General features: G+C 37.5%; 1 protein-coding gene across 5 annotated transcripts in view; it reads left to right on the top strand.

The window, feature by feature from the left end:
* TFAP2D (transcription factor AP-2 delta) overlaps window positions 1-6,000 on the top strand; it is a 49,935-nt gene that overhangs the window by 42,673 nt on the left and 1,262 nt on the right. The window lies entirely within an intron of this gene.

Raw genomic sequence — 6,000 nt, 5'->3', positions numbered from 1 at the left:
CCCTAACCCTAACCCTAACCCTAACCCTAACCCTAACCCTAACCCTAACCCTAACCCTAACCCTAACCCTAACCCTAACCCTATTCCTTTATTTTTTCATTTTGTTCCTTCTTGTACTTGGTTTAACGTTTGCTGAAGGCATTAGAGTTCCTTGCTTTTGTATTTTTCCAGTATTCTCTTTCCGGGGATTCTGTCTTCAGTCTTAGAATCATAGCCACAGAATCATAGAATGGTTTGGGTTGGAAGGAACCTTTAACATCACCTTGTTCCTTTTCTTAGCAGGTATTCTGTCATCTCCTGCTCTGTCCATAACCAAAATCCATTTGAAAGGGTTGAGACTTTTGTCTGTGTGTGTGTGTGTAGAGGATGAATTACTACGACAGACAAATCATTTGACAATGAATCTCCTTATAGTAATTCTTCACAGAGAGTGAGCCATTGGAACAGGCTGCCCAGGGAAGAGTTGGAGTCTCTATCCTTGGAAGTTTAAGAGAAGTAGATGTGGCGCTAAGGAACTTGGTTTAGTGGTGGGATTTGGTAGGGTAGTTTGACAGTTGGACTAGATTATCTTTAACATCTTTTCCAACCTAAATGATTCTATGATTCCTTTAAAGCTATTATGTATGGAATTAAGAGATCTGATGAGAATATGTTTTCTTTCCCTTCATTAACATATAAGTTCCTTACTTACCAAGGAAGGGGGAAACGTGCATTCATCAAAGATTAAAAACTGTGAGGATTAGGCATTTTTCAACACTTCCTCCTGATTCCCAGGAAAAGAATTGATACCTCCACATTCCTAAATTACTGGGATATAATGTTGCTTTGATATCACTGTGTTTAGAATGCTTAGCTCTCCAGTTTTTCTCATCTTAGAAGAGCAGAAGGGCTTCTCAGCTATGTTGTCTGCTCCACTATATAAGTCTACACGTCATAGAAAGTTGGCTGAAACTCATTTGCTTCTTTGCTTTGTTGTGAGGCAAAGATATGATCACTGACTAAGTGAAAGCAGAAATTAAAGGAACCTTCCTGTGGGAGGAAGGTGAGTATACTTTCTCCAAGTTAACCAGTCACCTTGAATCTTTCTTTGATTTCACTGGTGTATTTGGCTCATCAAGAAGTAATGGGCAGCAAGGCTACTTTTCATCCACAAGGCAGAAGCCTGTATTTTACTTTATTTTTTTCTTTATCCCAGTGAAAACTAGCAAGTCATGGGGTTATCCAGTGTTTTATTTGGGAGATATGATATGCTGTGCTGGAAATATTTACTGACAAACAACCAAGGGCTTCTACAAGTGCCACGTGCACCGTAGTTCAGTGGCTTAATCTTTGGTTTGTTTCTTGAAAACATTTTATAGATGCAGTCCTGGGTATTTCTGAGCCATTCCCTCGGCAATTCTCCTAAAATCCTGGAAAATCATCCTTGAGATCCAAAATCTGCAGAGCTGAAATTGAATACTTTGGGAACAGAGAGCATAATTTTTATTGCTAATCTCTCAGTTTTTCCCTACTTTTAAATGCAATAAAGGATTTAACCATGTGGTTAGGAGAGCATGTCCTTAGTATACTTATTTGGTTATGACTGGAAAATACGCATGAGAACCTACACCTCAAGGCAGCTTTTTGTATCATATTGTCCTCTCTGATCTTATAGACTGTTTATCCCTGTAGCACATGCTGGTCAGTGTTCATCTCAATTATCAGTCTAACGTGTCATAGTTAGGAACACTGACCTTCTGAAGTGAAGTTATTGCAATTTAGCTCTCTGGGCAACCCTCATAAGGGAGACCTTGCAATAAGTAGAAATCAGTAAGACATCTCTAACTTAATAAGCTATTTGTATCAGTAAGAGTTGAATCTTTTTCCATTTCCTTTACAGACATCCAAAATGTTATCAGATTTCACTACTTGTTATCTGCCGTGCATTGTTAAATTTGAAGTGGTTCTTCACATTTAAAATTGTGGGAAATTTCAAACGATGAGTTTGAGCTTGCTTTTTCTTTATTGTTTTAAAGTATTTACTTATTTTAAATGAGGCTGTAAACATTCAGTGCAGATGGCCTCTTGCTCCCCCACAGAGAGAGAATCTGTTTCTTTTGCCACAAGTCGAAGTCTCACCAGCCTAGGGTATGGAGGAGTCCTTGAGGTAGGTGCCAAATGAGAACCCAAGCCTTCAGGCAGAGCTGGATCTTTTCATTTTTAAGTAAGGCCATCTTTAAAACATGAGCAGACATAATTGCATCGTAGCACCAGGCAGGATTGCAGGGAGATCTGGATGTCCTTAAGCATAAGGATTTATAATATGTTGGCCTGATATTCGATGCCTTCTGTCTGAATCTCTCTGTGAGCAGTACCCAAATCAGACATTTTAGCCTTATCTTTTAGAACAATAAGGTTTCTCACTTATAGGAGTTGCAATGAAGTGTACTAGAAAGCTGCGAATACCCAGATGATTCCATTATGAAACCGTTGTGTTTAATTTTAGGATCTTAAACACAAATGAAAGTCATATAATGAAAGCAGTTCTCTTTGTAGGTGGGAAGCACACCAAAAATGAACTGGGAGCTCAGTCAGTCTAAACCTCACACAATTAAATATGACTTTCAGGAAACATCTTAATACTTTGCCATTAGTCTGCTGCCTGTTTTGCCTGGGATTTAAATGTAAAATCAGATTTTCTCCCTAGATTGAAACTTACTTTCATCAGCAAAGGGGTATTATCCAACTTTCTTAGATTTTTCAAAGACTTGCAGATAAACAAAGCTCACCAAAATTAGAGTAGTGGGAATTACTGATAGAAATGTAAGATAAAATAGCAGATAGTGTCTTTTTCCCTTTCTGTGTGCATTAATTAAAGTGGGGCCAAAAGAATGTACCCTCACAGGAGTATAACATGGAGAGCTGGTCAGAAATTTTCCATAAAATAGTTTCTTTCAACAAGCATCATGGGAAATTTAGTAAGTTTTGCATAACTCCATCTGTGGAGAAGAATACATGCAACAGGAATCAAAACTTGGGTTATTATTAGACTTCAGTGCTATTTCAAGGTTGTTGAGTTTCTCTTGTTTTGTTTAGTTTTAATAAGAAATACCATGATATCGTAAAGTGGATTTATAAAGGAGATAAACCCATAACTTATCCCATAAAATCCTTTTCCTATAAGCATTAGTTTTCAAACACATCCAAGATTCTGCTCAGACTGAAATACCGATATCATGGGATCTCTGTATCAGCTGTATGCTAAAGATTCTCAGGTAGACAAAGACTTAACTGTCTATGAAAAGATATAGCTCAGGAAACAGTGGCACACAACTTCTTTTCAGATATTATGGCATGTACCATCAGTTTATTGCTTCTTTTAAATGGTGCTATTCTGTATATGCTCTGCGTTGTGTGCTTGCTTGACACAAAGATCTTGTTACCATAAGGCATCTGATGTGGCACCAAAAACAGATTCTTACTCAGCTTCATGGTGCACCCAGAATCGATGGAGTAGCTTCTCATAAAGGAGACGTCTCTTTTTCAAGTGCCAGACTCCAGACATCTCTGAATATATTGAGTAAAGCCCCAGGGCTCAGCTCAGTTGCCTAACCACTGGCATCTGCTACCAACATGTAAAGATGCATAAAAGAAACCATAAAAGTGTCTGGCCTCTGAATACCTAGAAGCAAGGTGAACTTAAATTCTGTATCTTGTCTACCAATTCCACGTGAATGACTCAGGTGCCATAGGGCATCTCAAATCAATGAAGACTCTTCCGTGTAGGAAACTGAGTTAAGTCAATTTGATTGTAAACGGAGTTTAGGCTCTGTAGTTGGATACAGCTACAAGTTGACACCTTTGCTTACACACCTAAATATCAGGTTTTGTCCCATTCTGATGTTTACTGCAGACTTGTTCAGCATTTGAGAACATTTTCTACCCTCATTCTTAGCCCTATGGATTTTTTCTCTCTAAGTTTTCACTGCAGTATTCCCATTTCACTCTTCAGGGCATATTGAGCTATTATATGAACACAGCACTATTCCTTTTGCTCAAGAGCGGAAATGTTCAAAGACAAAAAGGCCAAGAGAATTCTTTTCTAGTCAATCCTTTGTTAAACTTAGTATTCCTATCTACTGGAAATGAATGATTGTAGGTACTTTTTATACAGATAACTGGTTTATTTTGCACAAAAGTTCATAAATATTTTATGTATTTCTTGGTTTAGTCAGTTCCCCAAAATGTGGCTCAGAAGACCACACAAGCAATGCAAAAATCGTTAGATATTACAGCTAGTACTGATATATTTTGACTTCATTTTTCTTGCTTTCTGATAATGTGAGTTCCTTCACGTTTTCATTTCTTTGGACTTGCAAAGAATAAAAATGAAGATAAATTCCAACACAAAATCTTGAAATCACCTGATTGAAATCTTGGACTTGAAAGGGCTAAAATACTCTTATATGTATGTTAAAGCTGGTATTGGCCTTGCAAACATTAAACAGAGAAGACAATTATGATGATTTCTTTTCTTAATATGCCAGACATTTCTCCAAAAAAAAAAAAAAAAAAGTATATAATAATAACAAAACAAAAAAAATGATCCTGAAATGAAATCCATTTTCGTTAAAAGGTTTGGATATTACTGTAAGTCCAAACTTCAAGAGTCATGTGGTATCATTACTTGATGTCCATGAAATAGTCCTCGTAAATATTTTGTTATCATTTTCCTCTCAGTACTAACCAGGGATAAACATAGCTTCCTGATCTGAAAATGGACTGAAAGACTGGTGGATAAACATTCCAAAACTGAGCTATTCTTTTAATTGCTTTCAGAAAATCCTTCACAAAAGACTGGGCAGTTCCCTATCTGAAACAGAGTTCCACACTGGACCCTCCTTTTGGTTAGGACTTCCTTAAGCTTGGTATCTTTCTCAGGATACTGGCATTCCCAGCAAACAAGGTTCCCACATTCAGCAGAGACAGGAAGATCACAATGAAAGACATCTCAGAGTCTTTCCCATGCTTGTTTTTGATATGCTCAACATCTTGGCAATCATCCATGTCTTGTATAACCACTTTTCCCCAGACCACTGTTTTTTTTCTCTATTTTCTGAAACAGCTTTAAAGATTGAAAAGCCAAAATATGGAGGAGAGGAATTCCCATTGTAGTGAATTGTTCCTGTTTCTGACCTATGCATGGCTCTGTGCGTTAGATCGGAGTTGACTGTCATGGTGCGTCAGACAACTTGAGTTACACAGGGGATAAGACCTTAACTAGCATAGGATGCAATGATATTTCAGTATTTGAAGTAGTTTTCCACTTATATGTTTAAATGAAAGAAAGACATTTGGAAGGATTATGTTTATTTGCTTTGGGTTTCTTTTGCTTCTGTTTTTATTCACATTCTTCCACCTAGAACTAATCAAAATTATTTATTATAAGAATGAAAAGAATTTAGTTACCCATCTTAAGGTGTCTAGTACCAGATGGGCCTTATGTGAACAGCTTACACTACACAAACATAATTTGGACAGACAGAAATGGAGTCCGTTGCTTAAAAACTGATCTTTGGTGCCATTTCTGACATCTCAAAATCCTTGAAGAGCTGATGACTGGCACAGAAACTGTGGACAACAGAAACATTTCTGGATCAGCAGGTAGAAGACAAGCCGGGTGCCTAAATGCAATATGTATCTATATGTGCACTGAAATGCATCCTTAAACTTAGATGAGATTTAACCATTATAAGACTGCTTGGCAACTCCATTAAGGCTTCTTTTCAGTAACTGTTATGTGAAAAGCACTACTGAAATTCAGGTACTTTGCAGTGCAGGAAACATGAAGAACAAACTGTTATCTGAAGAAAACACCTTATTTGGACTACAGGTGCAATAAGCTAAATCCACCCTAAGAAATTCAACACCACCAAGGCAAGAGTGTTGCAAACTCGTTATTTTTGCAACTCATTGACCCTGATCTAGTCTTAGATATGGATGCTGGTGGCCCTACATGCA

This window comes from Coturnix japonica, chromosome 3 (assembly GCF_001577835.2).
Source record: "Coturnix japonica isolate 7356 chromosome 3, Coturnix japonica 2.1, whole genome shotgun sequence".
In the NCBI taxonomy this organism is placed as follows: domain Eukaryota; kingdom Metazoa; phylum Chordata; class Aves; order Galliformes; family Phasianidae; genus Coturnix; species Coturnix japonica.
The sequence above is the reverse complement of the archived record's forward strand: the minus strand, read 5'-3'. Positions and strand labels throughout refer to the sequence as shown.